The following is a 24,127-nucleotide window of genomic DNA, read 5'->3' on the forward strand; positions in this document are numbered from 1 at the left end:
CTCCCTGACAAAAATAGATTTGAATTGCTGAGAGATTTAATTTAGATATATGAACAAATAATTCAATTAATAAAATATTAGTTACTGTAAAGATCCTATGGAAAATCCCTCCCTGACCGAGTGCAGATCACAACAGTGTCTTCACCTTTTTTGTTGTTGGCTTGCTTCATTTTCCTTCTCATTTTTTCCCCTTTTGATCTGATTTTTCTTACGCAGCATGGTAATTATGGGAATATATATTGAAGAACTACGCTTGTTTAACACGTTTTGAATTATTTGCTGTCTAAGGGAGGGATAGAGGAAAAGGAAGGAGAAAAAAAATGTGGAACACAAATTTTGCAAGGGTGAATGTTGACAACTATGCATGTATTTTGAATATAAAAAGCAAAAAAAAGAAAGAAAGAAAATCCTTCTTTGAAAATTTTTAACAACAGCAGACTACTGTGTGGGATTAACTCTGTGAAGACCCTCTCATGGGAATATGACCTAATTATGATTTAAGACTTTATAACAAGTTGAGCTATAGCTAAAGAGCTGCAGGTGTTGGATTGTTTCGAATGAATATTTCTCTCCAGTTTCCCACCACCTCTTAATTAGGATGCAAGTACTTTTTAAAAAGGTAATGATTTCTTTGATTTCTCTCATCTCAGTATATCTGTTTGTATAACAGTTCTCTAAGGAAATTTAAATTAAGAGTTCATTATTATTGATTTGTATTCTTTTGTTTCTGGGATAAATTTCCCAGTTAAGGGTGTAAGCCTGGACTCCCCTAAAATAGGAGAAAAAGTCAAGGGGGTGCTTCGGTTCTATTTTATCTTGTGTTTTGCAGTTTATATGTTGCACTCCTTTTACCGACACTTTGTCAGACAGGAGAGGCCTTTTCTAGTGAGATCGTAATAAACCCCTTTTTGCTTTTTCTTACTTTGAGAGTCTGTTTTTTTGTGATAGCTACTATCTCACACACTATCTAACCACTGTGTAGGATGACACAGGCTGATCTTACTACAGTGATAAGGTTCAAACACCTCTTCAACTCTTCATACCCCACAATTATGAATTCCTAATCCAAAGGTCTATTCACAACATACATACATATATGTGTATGTATACACACACACATATATGTATATACATATATAACAAAACATAAACATGCTATATATAATGTAAACACTAGGACAAAATCTGTTAACAGCAATCTCATTTTAAAAGTTTACACACTTTTGTGGACTTACTGAGCAGTAGCCAGCAGTGTTCTCCCAACATATTTTATCTGGAAAGGTCAAAAGTCTCCCTGACTTGGGAATTTTTTACATTCCCCTCCCTAAAGTTCACCACAAACTTAGGTTCCAATAAGAAAAAACTGAGAAGGAAAAAACTCAAGCATATTACTTTTTAGCTATGTAAAGAGCTCCCAATGAGAAATCCTACTCATGCAGAAAAACATCTGTTCTGTGACATGTGTAGGGTCAACTGGCTTGCCTGGAAAACAAAATCATCTTGGGTGAAGGAAACAGAACTTAAACCTAGGTCTTTTGGTTCTACTGCATAACACATACGTATCTCTGATATTCCCACAGATTTGGGCAATGATAATGAAAAAGTAAAAATGTGAACAAATGATTTGGCTTAGCTCATAAACTCCTAACAGTGAGCTTTACCATTTCTAGTCATATGAAAAAATGCTCTAACACTACCGATTAAAGAAATGCAAGTTAAAACAGCTTGGAGGTTTTATTTTACACTACTCTCAGACTGGCTAAAATGACAGTCAAAGATGATAAATGGTGGAGGGGATGTGGGAAAATTGGGTCACTAATGCATTGTTGATGAAGTTGTGGAGTGATTCAACCTTTCTGAAGAGCAATTGGGAACTATATTATAAAGGACTATAAAACTGTGCACAGCCTTTGACCCAGTAGTATCTTTACTGGGTCTATATCCCAAAGAGATCATAAAAGAGGGGAAAGGACCTACATGTGCAAAAATTTTTGTAGCAGCCCTTTTTGTAATGACAAGAGACTGGAAACTAAGTAGATGCCCCTCAGTTGGGAAATCACTCAATAAGTTATGATATATGAATATAATGGAATCTTATTGTTTTATAAGAAATCATGAGCAAGCCAATTTCAGAAAAGCCTGGAAAAACTTACATGAAGTGATGCTGAGTAAAGTAAGCAGAACCAAGACAACATTGAACACAGAAACAAGATTATTATGTGATGATCAACAATGATGGACTTGGTGCTTTTCAATGTGGTGATTCAAGGCAATTCCAATAGACTTCTGATAGAAAATGTCATCTGCATCCAGAGAGAGAACTATGGAGACTGAATGTAGATCAAACCATAGTATTCTCACCTTTTTGTTATTTTTCTCTCTCATTTTTTTCCCCTTTTGATCTTATTTTTCTTACCCATTACAACACGGAATATGAATGAAGAAATATGTTTAGAAAAAAATGTGTTTAACCAATATCAGATTGCTTGCTTTCTTGAGGAGGAGAAAAAGGGAGAAAAATTTGGAACATGGGGTTCTGCAAACAAGAATGCTGAAAACTATCTTTGCATGCATTTGGAAAAATAAAATACTATTAAAAATAAAAAATAAATAACGGTGAGCTCTAAATATACTTGTTTATATTTACAGTGGAATCGAGAGACTGTGCCATGCAACAATTCTGTCTTAAACATGAGCAACAAGGTCTTGCACCTGATCCAGTTTACCACAGAGCATCATGGAAGTCTAGTGCCAATCTCACAGTGGTATGCTGTCTGGGAATAATGATCTACTGTGAGGCTTAGAGAACTGAGCATGTTATGTAGCATGTGCTACATAAGAGAACAGCACAACATCTTCAACTTCAACAAGTCAATGTAATAAACTAAGAGGGAATGCTGAAATGTTGCTAATTAATTTAGAGAGGTGAAAGTCAATGCCAGTAGTATGTATATACACACAATAGATCTAGGTCAGTTTGTGCCTCTATGGATTGAAAGGAGTTAAAGTAAGATCCTTCCAAGCTCAGATTCTGACTTTAAGAGACAATATGAGAATTCAGGATGTCTCTTTGAAAAGAAACCACCATTTTCTTCTTATTACTTTCAATTCAAATATCATAAAACAGAAAACCTTTCTCCTCAGGCCACTTTGTCCAAGTCAAATGGAAGCTATTAACACTTTTCAAAAACAGAGAAGGTGCAAGTCCAGCTAAAGTCCCATCTCATTTCCCCTTCCTGCTTTTGGACAATTCAATCAGTGACCCAAAGAGAAAAGCAGCAATGGCTTCTCACAAAGCTGGTGGAGAAAATGAGGCAAGAAAACAATCATCATAATCACAGACTCTTACAGCTGAAGAGAGCTTTAGAGAGATTCCTGAAATACAATTCTCATTGTACTGAATGAAAATGAAAAATTGTTAGTAGTATTTTCATAGTTAATATTTATGTAGTTTCTACTATGTTTATAAAACTTTGTAAATTATATCTCATTTTATCCTCACAACAACCCTGAGAGATTATTATTCCCATTTCACAGATAAAGAAACTAAGATCTTAAATGACTTGCCCAAGGTCACACAGTTAATTAAGTGTCTGAGACCACATTTGAACTCCTCTTTCTGAAACCTAGAAAAGTGATTTTTTTCAAGATAACAGTTACTGAATATAAAGCCATGAATAAAACCCAGGTATTTGGACTTTCTGTTCATGTTCTGTCCATTTGTCCTACAATGCTATTAATAAAAAGAAAGTTAGAAAAACAAAGAAAAGGAAAATGTCCTTTAACTCTAAATTTTACTATACTATAACGGAAAGGAGAAAGATAAGAAATCAGAGAGAATAGAAGAAAAAATTTGGGGATAAAAAGAGGGAAATCAGGCAAAAGAAATGAACAGAATAAAAGAATTAAGTTGCAAAGAAAGAAGGAATGGAAGACAGGTGTCAAGGAAAACCACATTACCAAAGTTAGGCCAACTGCCTAATGTTGAGCTGGATACTGCCTTCAATGAAAATTTTCATTTCTTTTTTATTCAAGCCTGCCCCAAGCAGCCATCTCCCAAGTCTACAATTTTCTTAAAATCAAAAATTAAACATGTTACAACTTAGGTTTCTTGGAGGACTGGTTTGACCAGAACAGAATATCCATTTTGCTCCAGAGAACTGGGAGTTGAAGAGTCTGTTTGAGAAGCAGTGTACTGTACAGAAAGGGTCATTAAATAAAAAGTCTTTTACATGACCAAAGGATTAAACTCCAAACCAGGCTATCCAGGTTCTTTAACTGGCAATGCCACTAATTCCCTAACAAGTCACTTTACAATAATGAGTCTCAGTTTCTTCATCCAAAAAATGGAGAGAATATTTATAGTATCCTCATCTCAAAGAATTGCTGGATTTTCTAAAGAATACAAAAATTAGATAGTATAGTGCATCTTGTAAACTTTAAATCCCTATATGAATGCCAATAGTTTTTTTTTTTTTTTCCTTTCCTCTTCAGGGAGTTAGATGTAGGCTGAAGTCAGGAAATCCTGAGTTCAACTTCCGTTTAGATCCTTAGCTATGTGACCCTGGGCAAGTCATTTAAGCCTCATTTCCTTAAATGTAAAATTGGGAGATAGCACGTACCTTGTTATTGTGAAAATCAAATGAGAAACGAATTTTTAAAGCACCTGGCACAATGTCTGACACATAGCAGATGTTTCACAGATGTTTGTTACCTTCCTTCCTTTCTTCCCAAATCAAACTAACTTGTGTGACCAGGCAACATGCTAATACTGGTCGGCTATATTTCAGGATTCCCTTATAAAAAAAAGAAGATAATAAAATCATTTGACCCACATGTCAGCTTTAGGCATTAGAAAAAGAATCATTACAATATAGAAGCTTAAGTTGTAATTGCTTCCCAACATTTTTACCATAAAAGACATTTTATTGGGCAAGAGGTGAAAAAATAATAACCAGATTTGGTGGACTCTAAGCCTATAAGATCCCTCGAAAAATGACTAGTCACTGACAGTCCTCCCGACCCAAGGGCTATTGCTATCACCTAACTGGAACTCTCCAAGTAAAGATTTCTGAAAGTAGTTCTCTAAAAAAATACGATTAAGCAATGGTAGAAAATAAGCCAAAATACAAGCAACCAAGAAGTCTCTATGAAAAGCTACACTTCAAATTCAAGTGATTAAAAATACTTATTGATCCTGATAGTTCCACACCTTTAAAATATCTTTTAAAGGAAAAGGATATATATACTGAAAAATAACACCAGAATAGGTTGCACTTGATTTTTATTCAACCCAAATCTCAAGTAAATGTACTGCTTATATTCAGATCAATATGGTATTTCAATGGATCACAATCAATTTGTACATAATTTTAAACAATTCCTTAAGTAGTCTTCCTTCATTTCTATCTCATTTTTTTCTTTTTCTCATTCATCTAGTAAAACTGACTTAAATCCCCTTATTTCAAAGCTAGATCAGCAGAGTATATATAGGGTTAGTCTAGAGCCAGTTAAAAGTCAGAGTGAGTTCACCTTTGCCAAATTACAATGGAGAGAATCAAATAAATATTTATTGAACTACTACGAGCAAGCAAGAAAGTTTTAGGGTATATTCTTAAAATACCTAATTAGTACCTACCCTACATAATAATAAAGTCATAGTGCAGCTGAGCCCAAACTTCAATTATGTTCTTTGCTTAGCAAAAATAGTCTTCACTTTTAAAAACACAGAAATTTCTTCCAAAGTGTATTCTCATAAAATATTGGTGATTGAATAACTGTTCCCTTTCCTTAGAGGCTTGCTTTCTAGATTTAGCCTATGCTGACAAGTGTTTTCCAAATAAAACATTTAGTTCAGCAAGCAACTATATTCAAAAATCCATTCAAATCATATAAACATTTCCCCTGAAGTGGGGTATTTTCATTAGCAAATACAGTAAAAATGGCAATGATATTGAGCAGTTAGTATAGCTAACTAATCCTGCAAGTATTTCTACATGCTCTCTATCATCTCCTAGCTCAAAAGGGACCAAAATTGATTTGATTCCCCTTTTTGCAAAGTATCTTGGGGGATTTTCAAAAGATGTATAGTTAAAAATCTAAAACCATTTCCATATTTAATGATTTTCAAAAATAGTTCCAAACTAACCAGCAAGCAGGACTAGCATACACAGTGAGTCTATATTGGCCACTTTGGCGACACTACATATCACTAGCAAAGGAAGTGCTATAAATATACGGCAAAGCAGAGGGGAAAGAGGATTTAAGTCAACCTCCAGCTGTTTCTTCCTTGGTTATGTGACCTGGCTACTCTCCAAGCAAATTAGATGTATTTCAAAATCAGAATACTATCAGATTATGACTTTTCCCCTTCTGTGGTTTCCAGATTCCCCTTTCATCCCATCCTTTGCCTCCCCTTCTTTTAAAATAGCTTGTATTGTGTATTTGCACATATTGTATATTCACTTGTATGTGTATCCTATTAGGGTACAAGATCAAAGGCATGATTGCTTTATTTTTATGTCTAGTGTTTAGTACATAGTAAGTGGTTAATTAATTTAAATTGACTGATTAGGTTTAGATTGAAAGGATGTAGATTCAAACACCACCTCTTTCACTTACTTGTTATGACCTTGGAAAGATCCCTTCCTAAATCTGGGCCTCAGTTTCCTCATCTGCAAAATGACAGGGTTAAATTTGATCAAAATGACCCTTTCTAGCTCTAGATTCTTTTTTTTTTTTGAAGGGGGGAGGAAAGCAGATGAGGTTAAATGACCTGCCCAGGGTCAGAGTTAATAATATTAAGTGTCTGAAGCCATATTTGAACTCAGGTCCTCCTAACTCCACAGCCAGAGCTCTATCTGCTGCACCATCTAACTGCCCTTCTAGCTCTGGATTCTATGAAACATTTCTGGAACCAGGACAACTATAGCTGTTAATGATGCTGCAATTACATAAACCAAATATTTTCTCCCTTCCAGCTTTTGCCCCCAAATGATGGTTGTCACCTAAAAAGCTGAAATCAATGTTTCTATCTCAAGACTGCCCTGTTCAAAAAAAAAAAAAAAAAAAAAAAAAAAAAAAAAAAAAAAAAAGCAATTGTTGGACAAACTGAGAAAGAGAGCACTTTAAAATATTGTTGGTGGAGCTGCAAATTAGTACAGCTATTCTGGAGAGCAATTTGAAACTATATCCAAATCACTATATTCTGCATGCCCTATGACCCAGCAATAAACCCCAAAAACATCACAAAGAGGGAAAGGGCCCATATGTACAAAAATATTTTTAGTACCTCTTTCTTGTAGTGGCAAAGAACTAGAAACTAATGAATACCCATCAAGTGGGGAACTGAACAAATTATGTTATATGACTGTAATGGAAAATTATTGAGCCTTAAAAGTAATAAATGAGATTTTTCAGAGAAAGAAACCTGGAAAGATTTGTGTGAAATGATGATTAACACAACTCTAATCCTACCAGCACTTGTAAAGACAAACTCTGAAAGACTTAAGAACTCTGATCAATGCAATGACTAATCAAAACTCCAGAGGGAAAATGACATAGCTTGTTACTTACCTTTTGATAGAGTAAAGATAAACTCAAAGTATAGAGTGATATTCATTTTTGAACATAGCTAATTTGGGGATTTGTTTTACCTCACAATTGTATACCTTATATGATTATGATTATATATTATCATATAATAATGTAATTTTACATATGATTTATTTTTCTTTCTTTCAATTTGGGGGAAGGTAGAGGCTAAGGACTAGTAATGAAGTCACCAAAATGATGGGGAGAAATTTTTTTAAATCTGGCTATTTTAAGTTTTTTAAATGATGGGGGTGAGCTCAATAATCAGTTCTCATTTCAAATCTATGATTCTATGACAATGTTGCTTTATCTGATATTCCTTAGCCTTACACCACATGACCAAGCCACCACTTCCTCCTAACAAATTCTCTCCTCTCCCCAATTTGATAACCATTCAATGAAAAATCTCCTTCTAGCTAATGTTGTTAAATATGAATCTTATGAACCTGATATTTTTCCTGCACTCAGGAATCCAGTAGTTTCTTAGGTTTCATTTCAAAATTAGAAAAGTTTTTCAGACAAAAATCCAAAATGTAAACCACCACCACTGACTATACCTTCTTCTCATATCCTTTAAGCAGTCCTACACAGCTTTTGTTGATCCTTCATTCTACAAGAGGACCAAAGAAACCAGGAGGGTGATATCTTGACTTGCAAGTGAAATGGATTTAAGTGAGGCAGATCCGTGCAAAGATATCAATTCTCATTCCATCCTCACTTCCAGACTTTCCTTTTACCTCCATTACTCAGCAATCTCCTCTCCTTTGAAATCCATTCAACAAAAATATTCTACCCAACCCAAATTACAAGGTTTCCTCCCAAAAGTATTCTCCTTTCTCAAGGAGTACAGTACCTAACTCACCATTTTCCTGTCCTCCGCAACTCTATCTTTATACTGGGAGACTAATTTCTACAGATAGTCTCTCAAATTCTCTAATATCCCAAGTTCTACTTCTTTACTCCATCTTAGTAACACACAGGGATAATCACATATTAAATCTCACCATTAGCTACAAGAAACACTTTCAAATAAATGAAACATTGATGAATAAGACATTATTCTATCTAACTACAATTTCCTATCATTCCATCTCCTTCCCTATCTAGCCTCACCTCTTCAAACTCTCAATCACTCTCAAGAAGACCTACAATCACTCCACCCCTAATATGTCATAATCATCATTTCCTCTAGCCATCTCAAAGTGTTTTTTTCCAAGATAAACATCTTCATTCTTTTTAAGTTCTTTATCAACATGGTATTGTCAATTTCCGGGATATGCTTCAGCTTTTTAATATGTTTCCAGAACTGGTTACAGTTGAGGTCTGCTCATTAGAGTATTATTACTTTTCTTGCTCTGTACACATTTCTATTAAGATACTCTAAGATCATGTTAACTCTTTAAGCTGCTGTCATCAAATTGACTCATCCAATAGAATTCCCATTAGCCACACTTGTAATTAATTAATTTCCTTGGGAAATGTGAAAGTTTGTTGGTTTTATAATACTGTATTATACTATCAGTACTAGTGTAATTCTTCCATATATACTGTTCCCCAAAAGTCTCCAACAGATCCTATGAAAGGGGGAGGAGGAATGATTTGCATATTCACACAGGTGGCTCCTTTCAAACTTCCTAATGTCCCATTTTCTCAGCCAAAAATCCCAAGAGTTCCTGTCTCTACTTCAACTATAAAGATGGATAACTAGATCTCACGCTCCATTACATGCAAGTATTTCATTTCCTTAAAAAAAATAAATAAATAAAAGAAAAGAAAAATAAGAAAAAAACGAGGCAGCTAGGTGGCACAGTGAATAGACCATCAGCCCTGAAAGTCAGGAGGACCGGAGTTCAAATTTGAGCTCAGACACTTAACACTTCCTAACTGTGTGACTCTGGGAAAGTCACTTAACCCCAATTGCCTCACCAAAAAAAATAAAAACAAAACCTTTTACAGTCTTTTTGACCATATTCTACCTTTCCCCTTATGCTTCATGTGGCCTAAACTTTTCTCATGAAGATCTCCAATCTTTCCATCTCTCAGCACTTTATTTCTTAGATTATCTTTCATCTGACTTCACTATCCTACTCTCCAAACAGCTATTCCAATTCTACACTTTGTTCTGCTCTCAAATCCCTTGGTCCCTTGTTTTGTCACTAACCTCTACCCCAGATTACTCTTACCACATTCCTCCATCCCTAATAAACCTCTGAATGCAGCTGAACAAAATCTCACAACTTAAATTCATATTAGTCAATAACTGGGCCCTCACTATAGCAAGGCAGTATTTTTATTCCTCCCCAAATCTGCCTCAGGGACTTCCCAAACTCCCAATCTAAGAACAACTATCTGTCTGATTCTGAACAGAACACTCCTCACATTGCTGACTGATAATCTGGTCAGTGAAAACCAAATTCCAGAGACTATTCCTAGGCCCTACCTAAGCGGCCATTGAATTAGCATGTCAATGACAGAAAGCAGGATAATTTTATCTCCTTGCTCCAGTTTCTTTGCTAATTTCTTTTGGAATTTAGCCCATTTTTAAGGGCGTTAAATTAAAATAACCCTAAATTAAAATAAAACTTTGCCCCCTCATTAGGAAATGGATTCAAGTCTGAAAATTCTTGAGATGAGGTACCTGGTGACACAGATCTGACTCCAAACTTTTGGAGTCCCCTTCCCAACTTCAACAAAAACTCCTTGACTTCATCTCTCATTCTTTTCCCTTAATTTCTAACCAAAAGGAAGTCATTCTCTTCATCAAGGTAATTTTTCTTTTCTTTTCTTTTTTTGCTGAGGCAATTGGAGTTAAGAGACTTGCCCAGGGTCACACAGCTAGGAAGTGTTAAGTGTCTGAGGTCAAATTTGAAGTCAGGTCCTCCTGACTTCAGGACTGGTGCTCTATACTGTGCCACCTACAAGGCATTTGATCCCAATCCCCTTCCATTTCTTTCAACAGCTATATCTTCAGCCATCCTCCCTCTCTCTAATCATCAACAATTATCTACTGGTTCTTCCCTACCTTCAAACATGACCAGACCTCCTCATCTTGAAAAAAAATCTTAACAAAATCCTACTATCCCCTGAAGCCCTATCTTTTATCCCCGTTTCTCAGAGAAAAGTCCCTAAACATTTTCCACCTAAACTTCCCCTTTTCTCACTTCTCCATCCTCTATAATATAACTTCTGACTTCCCTTCTCAACTGAAAAAATACTCTGTCCAAAATTACCTATAATTTTTTTGCCTAGGTCTCTCTCAATTGCCCAGATTGAAACAATCTTACTGCTGGATCAGCATGGAAGCTTTGGCTTTTTCTCTATTTCAGATTTGGGTTGGTTGGCCCTTATTTAAATAGCTTGGTAGTCCAACTCTCAGGGACTCCCACATATTGGTGCCAAAGTTACTATTTCAGATCAACTTTAGCCCTAACGCAGCTCAGAATTCCCAAGCTCAAATGATTGACTACTCTTAATAGCAGGGACTAAAAGCTGTAGCAATGCACCTGACATAAGCAATCTTTTAATTAAGAATCTTTTCATTTTTTTCTCACTTTTTAGGCTTCTCAATTTATCAGTGGTATTTGACACTTGTGACCACCTTCTTTATTCCTACAAACTCTGACCTTTTGTGTCACAATTCTCTCCTGATTTTCCTTTTACCAGTTTGACCACTCCTATCTTTACCTAAGCCATGCCATCTTTATCTAAACGATATTTCTTACATCATATCCTTTCTCTTTACTCATATACTTACTATCTATGGAGAGGCCCCCATTATCAAAATAATCATCTAATTGGCCTCCATGACTGATCTCTCCTTCCTCTAGTCCATCCTACGCACTGTTATCAAAATTAATTTTCCTTATGTTCTACTTGACCATGTGACTTCCCCTACTCAACTCCAACTGGTCTCTAGGAAAAAAAAAAATTCTTTTTAGCTTCAAATATGACTTATACTATCTATCCTCATTTTTATCTTTCCAGCCCCTTCTTCTCAAATAGTGACTATGACCCAGTCAAATTGTTTTTCTCTATTCCTTACATATCCTACATTCCATTTCCTATCATTATGCCTCTAAACTGACCATCACCCACTTGCCTGGAATGAACTCCTTCATTACCTCCTGGCCTCGTAAAATAGCCCTCTTCCATCAAGAGAAAAATCAAGCATCTTCTGCATTGTCTTTCTTAATCACCCCCAATACTAGTGCTTTCTTTCCTAAACTACTTTTTTAAAAACAATTTTCTATATATTTTCATTTATCCATATTTGTTTACTACTATATATATGTATATTTGTCTCCCCTCAATAGAATGCAAACTATTTTTGGACAGAGATTGTTAATTTTTTTGTACTCATACCTCAGTGCCTAATCAACAATAAGCCTAGGTACTTGCTAATTGACTGATTTGTTACGAAGACTATATCTTCTTTTTTTTTTTTTTCTCATTTTATCAGAAAAATAAAGTTATAATGCCCTCCCCAAAAAAAGATGTTCAATAAATCATTTTTTTTTTAAATGCACACAAAAAGGACATAAGTTTGGAGAAACACTGAAAACATCTTTGAAAGTAATATACTGAATTTATCCTTTTTTTTTTTTTATAAAGCAAGTTGTTCATAACAGAAATTTGTTAATTTCACATAAAATCTTTCTCTTCTACTTTCACATATGGGAAAATATATGGTTTTCGGCATTCTTTTAGACTTTAAAAATCCCTTCCTCTTTGTGATCCTCCTGACAAAATATTTGTATTGTTTTTTAAGTAAGAAAAGTAACAGCTGTATAAATTCACTGGAAAAGTTACAGAGATCAACAACCTAAATTCTGTGTCTAAGTTTAGTGAATTCTATTTTTAGCTCTTTAATCCGAAACTTTCTCCTAGGCACCTCCCAGAAAATTTCTCCTCAGGCAATTAAACTGTCTCACTACTGCTTTAAGTCTGTATAAGCAGAAAAGACCTTTCTTCACTTGTGCCATAATAACAAAGATCATTTTCCAAATTTCCTCTGTCCAATGGACAGCTATCATTTTCCTAAGATCACCTAGCTAGTTGTAAGCTATGTAAATGAGAGGTGCCTGAAGCTCAAGGTTTATTAAGTGTCAGAGAAGAGATTCAAACTTGAACATCCCCTAAATTCAGGATTCTATTAATTACCTATGGCCTACTAACAATTTTTTTTTTAACAGGAGGGTCAAGATATCTATTAAAAGAGTAAAAAAACCTAGTGAGGTTTAATAACTAATCAAAAACTCAAACGCAAAGGAAGTTACTTAGCCCTCAGAGGATTTGATGTAGGCACACCATAGTTGGTAAAAGATTAACTTTTACACTTTTCACTTAAACATCATTTAATAACTAGTGCCATGGAAAAATTTCTAGATTTGAAATCGGAGGATCTCATATTAAATACCAGCTGTCATCAATAATGGAGTTGAACTAGGTAATTTCTAAGGTCTATTCCAGCTCCAAGGCGGGAATCGTATTTTATATGATTATGTCAGCATATGATATTATTAGATTATTATTCTTGGCAAAAAATGATAAATAGTAATGGTATTATTTTTATCTTATACTATCTTGGGTAAAAGTTTCTTTTTTACACAATAAAATTAATCTACATATAATTAGATATTTGCCTATTTATTACATATTTATGTATGATTACATATATTCTATTTATCAATAGATGGCTGGTTACAAATTCATACCTTATCTAGAGTTATGAAAAATAACCAACCTCCATTCTTCAACTTTTTAATGATGCAATAATTTATATTTAACTCACTTATCCATTTGGAATGTCCTAAGTGGTGTCAGATATGGGTCCAAACCTATTTTGTGCCAAACTGCTAACCACTTTTTCAAAAGTTCTTGTTAAATAAAAGAGTTCTTTTCCTAGATCTCATTGTTTAACAATCGTACTTGGGAAAATTAGTGAGTAGTTTTGCAGAAAAAGGATCTATATCACCTCACAGCACAGACCTCTGTGAATTCCATCAGAATGACATAAAAACACAATTTTAAATGGAACAAAACAAAATCATGTATTTTTATACATGTGTTTAAACATATTAAAATTAATTTCTAAACAAAAATTATAATTTAAAAGAAAATAAGACTAAGAAAAATATAGTAAATATGATAAATTAAAACTTGACATTTAATATATGTGATACTGTTAAAAGCTTACAAAGTTAATTTCAAGTACATAAAAAACTAAAGATAGAGCCAATGTTCATAAGAAGAAATATAAATTGTTCATAAGAAAAAATATAAATTGTTAATAGTCACTTGAACCAGATTTGATTTCATTTCTCTTCAGAGAAATTAAATTTAAAACAACTTGGAGTTATCACACCCACCAAATTGGCAAAAAGAACTAAAAGCAGTAAAACTTAAGGTTGCTATAGGGTTGTAGAAAAATAAATTCTGATTAATTTAATAGAACATTATTGTGAGAAGAGATGATTTCAGAGAAACCTTGTATGTACTAGGAAGACTTATATGAATTGATGCAGAGTAAAGTGAACAGAACCAAGGAAGTAATTTTCAATAATATCAACACTGAATAAAATAATTTTAAAAGTTTTAATAACTTTGATCAATTCAAATGATCAACCATGATTCTATGAACTGTTACTAGTGTTCAGTCATTTTCAGTCATGACAATATCTTTTCTTGGCAAAAATAATGAAGTAGTCTGCCATTTCCTTCTCCTGTTCATTTTACAGATGAAGAAAATGAGGTAAGTGACTTACCAAGCTACTAAGTATTGAAGGCCAGATTTTTAAATCAAGAGGAAGATGAGCCTTCCTGACTCCAGACTTCAAGTTCTATCTGCTGCACCAAGTTGCCCCCGATTCTAGGGCACTGATTGTGATAATAAGAAAGCTACTCATTCTGACACATATAATAATGGAGAACAAGACACAATTTTTGAAAAAGGTCAGTATAGGGATCTGTTTTACTTTACATTTATTTATTATTAGGGAAAAGATTCTTTTTTTTTTCCTTGAAGGGAGAAGCAGAGAAGAGGGAAGGAGAAAAAATGATAGAACTACAAACTTATTTTAAAAAAAAAAGGATACAGTATTAGCTGTATAGTGCTACAAAAAAACTAAAAACAAATTCAATGTCTAACAACTGAAGAATGATCTTTACATATCTGACTCCAAACCTACAAATTTAAATTCTTATCTCTCTTGAGCATCAAGTCTCCATCATCAAATGCCTACTGAATGTCATTATTTAAATATCCCATACACATGCCAAACTCAGCATGTCCAAAATGGAACTTCTCTGTCTGTCTCTGTCTCTTGCGCGCGCTATTTCTCTCTCTCTCTCTCTCTCTCTCTCACACACACACACACGTGTACACACATCCTAACTTCATTATTTTTATTGATGCCACAATCCTTTCCAGATATGTCATTCTAAATTCTTACTCTTGCCACTCTTACCCCTCAATATTCTATTAATTGTCCAAATCTTTTTGAGTCAGCTTCCCTATTTCATCCATCCATTCCCTTCTCTTAGGAAATATGCCCATTGAAAGGGACCTGTATGTGCACGAATGTTTGTGGCAGGTCTCTTTGTAGTGGCTAGAAACTGGAAACTGAGTGGATGCCCATCAGTTGGAGAATGGCTGAATAAATTGTGGTATATGAATATTATGGAATATTATTGCTCAGTAAGAAATGACCAACAGGATGATTTCAGAAAAGCCTGGAGAGACTTATATGAACTGATGCTGAGTGAAATGAGCAGGACTAGGAGATCCTTATATACTTCAACAACAATACTATATGATGACCAGTTCTGATGGACCTGGCCATCCTCAGCAATGAGATCAATCAAATCATCTCCAATGGAGCAGTAATGAACTGAACCAGCTACACACAGAGAAAGAACTCTGGGTGATGACTAAAAACCATTACATTGAATTCCCAATCCCTATATTTATGCCCACCTGCATTTTTTATTTCCTTCACAAGCTAATTGTACAATATTTCAGAGTCTGATTCTTTTTGTACAGCAAAATAACGGTTTGGTCATGTATACTTATTGTGTATCTAATTTATATTTTAATATACTTAACATCTACTGGTCATCCTGCCATATGGGGGAGGGGGTGGGAGGTAAGAGGTGAAAAATTGGAACAAGAGGTTTGGCAATTGTTAATGCTGTAAAGTTACCCATACATATAACCTGTAAATAAAAGGTTATTAAATTAAAAAAAGAAAAAAAGAAAAAAAAGGAAATATGCCTATTAACTTAGCTCTGGTCATTACTTCCTACCCGGACTCTTGCACTAGCCTCCCTGCTTCCATTATTTTCTCTTTCTGATCTGTCCTCTAATATCTGCCAATGTGATTTTAAAATTTTGATTACTTTGTATTTGTCATCTTGTTTTTTTTAATGTCTTTCTCTTACTAAATATTCCTCCTTCCCTCAATTCTCCCAGAGAACCATCTTTTATAAGATAAATTTTAAAAGGGCAAAAAGCAGTTCAAAATAAAAAGCTAATCCATCCATCAAGTTCTATAATATATGCAATGTTCTACATACATATTCCCTTACTGCTGCAAAAAAAAGGGTTAAGGAGTTACATGCTTCATCTCTCTTCTTTGTAGGTGAAGTTAATCATTTTAATTACATGGCATTTACTTTCAAATTGTTATTTGTTCTTTCTATTTATATTGCTGAGGTCATTGTGTACAGTGATTTCCTGGTTAAGCTTACTTTGTTATCAATTCATATAAATCATCATCAATTCATTTAAGTCTTTCCCATCTCTCTACATTCTTCATATTCATCATTTATTTACTGCAGGGCAATACACTCAAAGTAAAATTTCTAAATCTAAATAGGTGTGATCCTATCCCACTTCTGGGATTCTGGCTTCAACAGCTTCTTATCTCTAGGATAAAATGCAAATTCTGGTTGCATGTAACAGTATCTTTACAGATCTCATAGTACTTATCTTTATGATCTCATAGTACTTCTTTTGGAGAACTCTAGGGTTCAAACTGGAAATTTGCTGTTTTTTCAAAATGACCATCTCTCTCCCACCTTTGTACAAATTGTCCCACACCTGGAATGCCTCTCCTCATGTCCACTTTTCTTTGAGGCTCAGCTCAAGAGCCCCCTTCTACAAGAAGCCCTCCCTTATTTGTTTCTTTCTCTTTCCCTTCCTCCCTCCATCCCTCCCTCCCCCCCCCTCTCTCTCCTCCACCCTCCAACACACATAGCTTAATAACTGTTTCACCATTCCCAAAATTACTTTGTAAGATACTTACTTCTATCAATAATAATATATTAAGTGCCAGGGAAAACTAAATGCAAAGGATACAAGGAAAGTTGGGGGGAAAAAATCCATATTCTGTTATATCACTACCACCAATCATATCACCTAGCATAGTTATTAGTTAAAATGAATTGGTTAGGTAAATTGTGGTACCATAATGTAGTTAAGAGCAAGTGTGAAGAATAAAAAGCAACATGGAAAGACCTTTATGAAAGAAACAATACCAAAATCACAACAAGATACTTTCCACTATTTCATTTAATCTCAAATAGTACAGAAATGTTATTGCTTCATAATATAATTTGAAATCTGCTCATATCAAATCTCCTTTATTTCTATTTCATACACTTATTTCCCCAGTCTTGATATGTTGTTTTTCTACACGAATTTTTTTTATTTTTAATTCTACAGAGTATCTTATTACCTAATTTGATTTAGAATTAAAATATTGTTAACGTGATTTTTTTTTAGATTATTTTTTACTGTATTGCATGACTTATTAGTGAACATTGACTAGGTCTTCCCTATTTAGGTCTTTTATTCCTGATTATAGTAACTGCATTTATTAAGGAATGTTTGTGTCTATCTATGTTGATTTTCTAGGATTTTCCAAGGAGCCATATCATAAGTAGAAAAATAATTCTGCCTTCTTTCTGATAATGCATTGTCCTTTAATTTTTATCTTACTAATATTGCTATAGTTAGCATTTTTAATGTTTTATTGAACAATAATAGTAAGAGCTTTCCTTGCTTCTAATTTTTTTTTTTTTTTACAAACTGAAAAAACTATTTAAATGTAGAGTTGCAAACACTGTCATAATAACTCAACTCTTTTGCTTATCTATTTTCAGAGATTATACCCTATGAGATATTTAATCAAGGAGTAGACTGGGGTTTTGGTAAGATATAATGAAACAAAATTTATCAACATTCAATATATCTTAAGAATAAATGAACCAATTAAAGAAAAACACCAAACAAATGTAGAAAATAGAATGTTTTCTACTAGGTTGTTACTTTCGAAAATACAGCCAAATGTCTGTAGAGAATTAAATATTACTATCCTTACACTGGTAGAAAAATCAACTCTGCATATCATATAGCAAAATTAGATGAATCAGATCCCTTGCAGAAATAAAATGCTTAAGAACAGCTTTCTCAACTTTGAACAATTACTTAGATTTCTAATAAACATTTTTACACCAATTATTAGAAGGAGGCAATTTTAAAAGAGATTATTGCTCTCAGTTTTTTATACTCAAAGAAGGAAGAAATTCCAACACCTACAGAATCTAAGAGCAAATTCCAATTCATTGTACTAAGTACAATTACTAACACAAGCTAAGCATTGGCTGATTATTTCTCTGAATAATATGCAGCATTCCAAATGCTTCTACTTACTACTGGGCTGTTTCCCAACTGGCACACTACCCTATATTTAGGATGCAATAGTGCAATGACTAGCAGCAACAAAAATGAATCAGTGGTTTCATATGTGCGGAATGGCAGGGGACTGTGAGATGTATTGAAATATAAAGTAAGAATCTAAATATCATTAAAGAGAGAAAAAGTGGGATGCCTATGGAAGGAAACTTGTTTAAAAATAATACATGTATGGCTCATTTTATAATAGATGTCAGCCATTACACTTTTCCCTGAAAAACTGTAAATCGTGTTTGAAACTGCAGATATACTGGAGCAAGTTTGATATTCAAAGAAATCTCACAATAAATGTTTTTGTGTGTGTGTGAAATAAACATATATGCCCCAATTTTATTTTGCATAAATCCATTTTCATAATTCTAAACTTCTGAAATCAGATAATTGTACTCTATACAAAGCAGAGAATTTTTTTAAAGGTGTAATTTGTATTTTCTATTACAGTCCTATTTCAAAAACACTTAGCTAAAATGAAAACTAGAATCCACTGGGAAGGGTGAAGAATAATGATAAATGCCTATTACCAGGATAGAATTCTTCCATGCCCTTGCCAGAAAGACATTAAAAAAATGCCACTTAGCCCACATGAGTGAGTCAAACTAGTCCATCAAATTATCAAAGGTCACTCTACTGAGAAAAAAAGATATGTTTTATATTGAACATTTGACAAACCAAGACCAAGAATTAGGGGAAATCATTCAAAAGTAATTCAAAATGTAAATATTCAACCTACTAGTATTAAAAAAAAATTTTTTTTAATTTCTAGTTCAGAATGGTGCAACTTCAAAACAAAACCTGAACACCTGCCTTTTGTTGTTAATCCCTCAGAAAGATATACTCTTACCAACTTCTTCCCAGGAAGGACTAATATACTCAAGCAAAATCTTAATCTTTGGAAAATTAATTTATATTTAACATTCAGGCATCTAGTAGGAATGAAGTCACACAAATTTCATTCAATAAGAAACGGGGGACACAAATCTGGCTTTACAAATTCAATATACAGGGAGTTTATTTCCATACTTCAATTATAATCTCTCAAAAGTTTAAAAGTTTGATTCACTATATGTATCTTACAAAAAAGGTTTAAACTGTCAATATGACCAAAGAGTATCCAAAACTGAAAAACACATATTGGATCCTAACTATTAAGGCTAGCTTCAGAGTTTTAGGCATTGTAAGAGTAAACAATAAAAAAATAGTAGATTGCAAAATGTTACCTAAACAATACTGAGTTTAGAAAAAAAAATTTTAGATGAGTAAATCTGAAGAAAAACATAACACTGGTCTAAAATTTGTCTCCAAAACTCCAATTTATCTTCAAACTTATCTGCTATTACTCTCCTACAGGAACCCTCCACTCCAGTCAAACTGGTTTCCTAGACATACCTCGAATATCCTCTCTCTTCACCTTTGTTCAAATTCTCCCCAGGAATGCCATCTCTTTCTCCCTCTCCTCCAGTTTTCTAAATTTTACCCAATGAAGATATAATTAAGGCCCTACTTCTTTTCTCCATAGACACCAAAAAAGATCATTCTAAACCATTTATGTTCCCATTCTCTCTCCACAACTGGAAAACAAACTACTTGAGGGAAGGATCAATGTCGTATAATACTTTGTATCCGACAGCACACCTAGTACACGGTAGGCACCCAATTTTAGCTGTGGATTTTTATTTTGGAGGAAATACAGACTCATGTCAGAAGGCAGTTTCTTAAAAGAAGTGTCCCCTACCTTCAGGAGACGAAAAACTACATTATTTCTCCCCAAAGCATGGATATCACAGAAGGGGCGAGTGGTTGCTGGGAAAGCAAAACTTTAATTCTATGATAAAAATCCTGAACTATTACTGGTTGGGCACATATAAACTTAAAATAATCCCAAATTCTACTTCCTCTTTCCACCTTTCAACATCCACGACTCAACAGGTTCTTAGGGAACTAATCACAACCATAAGGTATTGTAAATGCAAAAACAAAGAGCCCCAGGCCTCAAGGAATTTACATTCTATTAGTGAATAAGAGCATGCAGAGAGGAGTTGAATGTCTATCATCTCCCCATTTTCCTCTCTATATCCCTTTTCCACCACTAGAAAAAACTCCCCACTACTTCCTCCAGAAAAATTTAACATTAATAAGATATCATCTCACTGGGTGAAAGTTAAGGGCAAAAGTGAGAACTCAAATTTCAGAGCACAACTATAAAACAAAAAAAGCAGAGGTAATATGTTTAATTTTGCCTTAACAAGGATAAAAATGGTGATTTACACTAACATTAAGAAAAATGTCCATAAAAACCATTACATTGAATTCCCAATCCCTATATTTATGCACACCTGCATTTTTGATTTCCTTCACAAGCTAATTGTACAATATTTCAGAGTCTGATTCTTTTTCTACAGCAAAATAACGTTTTGGTCATGTATACTTATTGTGTATCTAATTTATATTTTAATATATTTAACATCTACTGGTCATCCTGCCATCTAGGGGAGGGGATGGGGGGGTAAGAGGTGAAAAATTGGAACAAGAGGTTTGGCAATTGTTAATGCTGTAAAGTTACCCATGCATATATCCTGTAAATAAAAGGCTATTAAATAAAAAAAAAAAAAAATTAAAAAAATGTCCAAAAGAAAAAAGTAGAAGAAATTATATGAGGCATTTCAAAGCAGAAATAACTCACCTGGAAAAAAAATTGAAGAGAGGTAATTTAAGAACCATTAAACTACCTGAAAGCTATGACCAAGAAAATTGTTCAGGATTGTCCACAATTGTCCAAGCCTGCAGAATAGAATCCAATGGGCTGAAGGTTTTAGGTTAGACATAAGATTCTTCACTATTAGTGCAACTGAGTTGCCAAGGGAAACTAAGGAATTTCTTTTTCTTGGGAATGTATTCTAATACTACCTGAAGTAATTTAGAATAATCCCAAGATAGAAAGAAAGTACTTTAGATGACCTGATAAGGTGCCCTTTCCCCCCCTCTTACTCTTATTCCTAAACCCAATAATTCTTAATGTAGCCAATAACCTCAGTCCAGACATTAAAATTCCTTAAATCAAAAGAGGTGCTTGGACACTGTATTAAGTTTTGGCTCCACTATCAGCAAGCTGTTGATTTTTTTCAGGATAGTGTAGACCTGCAAGTTCTTGACAGAGAGCCTACCAAAAGGAGTGTTTTACAATTTCTATTAAATGTTTATTGTGTAAATATTACTTCCTACTCCTACCTATATTCATCTACATGCCTGATATATATTCCCCAACTTCCATTTGATAAAATACTGCCCTCCCTTTTAATTTCCTAGCAGAAAAGAAGTCTCTCCCTTGTTTGTTTTGGCCCCAAATCATGAGTATCTAGCATTATGAGTCCACTTTCTCATTCCTAAACCAAATTAATTTGGCCTCATTCAAGTTCTCAAAAAATCTAATAATGCATATTTAACATTATCAAAATATCTGTCCTTTTAATCACAACACTATTCTGAAAGAGTTTAGAGCACTACTAAAATCATAATATACCTATCCCAGACACACAACAGACCTGGAGAAATATGTACTACTTTTGTCTCAAAGGGAAAGGAAGAGAGAAAATGAAAGAATGAGACTAGGAGAGAGTAAAGGGGAACTGAGGGAGAAAGATCGAGGGGAAGAGGGAGAAAATAAAGGGGAAGACAGAGAGGCAAACAGACTAGGACCTTTGCCAATAATATTTCTACTCAGTTATTCAGAGAAAGAGCAAGAGCAGGCTGTGTTTCGGAGACAGAACTCTTAATATTAACTCAAATCCTTGCAAAAAAACAAGCAAAAAAAATTCAACTTTAAAAACTATATATACAACTAAGTGATCACAAACATCCAAAACTTCTCCATTATTGGGCGACTTTCTGAAAATAAAATCGTACTAATAAAAGATCTGCTAAATTCTTAAACTGACAAAAAACAAGAAACTTCTTTGCAGCCTTAAAATCCATCCTAAACCTTTAAGAATCTAGAGGTTACCTACCTGTCAAAATGTATATATTAGCCTCACTCTTTAAATCGCCAGCTCTGCCATGAATTTGAAGAGGAGTCGTTAGGAATTAAGGGAGGTTTCCCTGACAGGGAAGCAGGCTGCCCCCTGGGGAAGCCTCCCAAATACACCCAACTTTGGAGCTGCTCTCTCTAACTCCACGACAAGGATGAGCAGGTCCTGGAGCTCCCAAAGAAGCCTCCTACACGGGATGGGGGGTCGTGAGGACCCTTCCTCCTGCCCAGGAGAAGGGCTTAACGAGCGACTCAACCTGCCTGCTCTGCGAGCAGTTTCTCAGAGTGAGGCTCAGCATCCACAAAAATCTCATGCAGCTTTTCCCCGCTCCCTCTCCCTCCCAGCTGCAAACTCGCCCCCCAAATCGGGCTGGGAGGGTCACCCAGGCAGGCTCCGAGATCCCCTACCCTTTGGGGCCCACCGGCGGCGTGCAGCCCGCCCAGAAGCCCCGGCGGCTCCCGGGTTAGAAAGGCCCCAGTCGCGCACCCGGGCCGACCTCGGCCCCGCGGCCTGCTTCGCTGCCGCCTCCGTGCCAGCCCGGGGCCCGGCAACAAAAGGAGCTCTCAGCAGCCGCCGGGCCCGGGCCCCCCTCGGCAGCCCCCTCTGCCCCGCATGCCCATACCCGCCGCCGCCGCTCCCCCCTCCCCCCAGGCCTCGACCCTCAGGCCGGGAGGAGAAGCAGGCGGCGGCGTGAGGGAAAAGCAGCCGCCCGAGAACCACCTCCCCCCACAGCCGCCGGTCCGGGCCCGCCCGCTCGCCTGCCGGTGCAAGGCAAGGACACAGACGGGTTCGAGCCGGCGGGCGCAGGCCTCGCTCGCACCCCGGACCGAGGGCCCCGAGCGGGCGCAGCAGCAGGTGTTAGGCGGAGAGAAAAGAGGAGGGGGCTGGGGCGGCTGAGGGAGGGGGAGGGGCGCGGGCCGGGCGGACCCTGGGCCCGGGAGCCTCAGAGCGGCCGTAGCGGGAGGGCGTGACTCACCCCTGAGCGCAGCCGGGCAGCGGCAGGTGCCGACACTCCCCGCTCCGCCAGGACGCCGGGCCGCAGGACGCCGCCGCTCCCCGGGGCCCCGGCGCTATGCCGCCGCCGCCGCCGCGCGCGCTGCCCGAGCCCGAGAAGCGCGAGAGCCGCGCCGCAGCCTCCGCGCGAGCACGTACCGGGGGAAGGCGGGGGCGGGGCGGCCCGGAGCCTAGCAACCCCGGGTGACACGCGAGCACCGCAGCCAATCCCCGCGGCCGAGTGGTACCCGCGGCGGCGCCCGCACGATCCCTCCGCGGAACCCCGACGCTTCTGCCTGCATCTTTCAGCCCGCAGCCGGCCCGAACCCTCCCTGCAAGCCCCCCCCCCCGCCCCGCGCCGCCTCGCTCATTGGCCCGGCACGCCCACCCTGTCCTTGGGCGGTCCCGCCCAGCCAATATGAGCTCCTCCCCCTCCTAAGCCCTACCCGTCAGAGACACGCCCCCTTTTGCACATGGATCCCGGACACGCCCTGTCTCAGATTTGGCTACACCTCCGACACGCCCTGCTCTGCACGTGCCCTCTGGGACCCCTGAGTACATCTAGGCGGTGGGCTGGGCACGTGCTGATCGTACCCACCAGCCTGCTTCAAATCCCAACAGGTCATCCTGAATCTTGGTTTAGGTCTCCAGCTGTAAAGCCTGCCAGGTAAAATGCTACCTTCTCCAGGAAGCCTTCCTTGAAATCCATTAACAATGACCTTAATCCTCCAATATCACATGGTATAGACCTGCATATCCTGTC

General features: G+C 36.5%; 1 protein-coding gene across 3 annotated transcripts in view; it reads right to left on the reverse strand.

The window, feature by feature from the left end:
- Positions 1-23,702, reverse strand: part of DAG1 (dystroglycan 1) — a 94,649-nt gene extending 70,947 nt beyond the window's left edge. The window contains exon 1 of one of the 3 annotated variants that reach the window (XM_031959189.1): positions 23,524-23,702. The gene's annotated coding sequence lies outside the window, so the exon portion shown is untranslated. Of the gene's footprint in view, positions 1-22,350; positions 23,258-23,347 lie in introns of those variants that run through there. The other 2 variants (XM_031959184.1, XM_031959198.1) reach the window with 2 other exon arrangements.
- Between the last annotated feature and the right edge of the window lie 425 nt (positions 23,703-24,127).

Source organism: Sarcophilus harrisii, chromosome 1 (genome assembly GCF_902635505.1).
Source record: "Sarcophilus harrisii chromosome 1, mSarHar1.11, whole genome shotgun sequence".
NCBI lineage: Eukaryota > Metazoa > Chordata > Mammalia > Dasyuromorphia > Dasyuridae > Sarcophilus > Sarcophilus harrisii.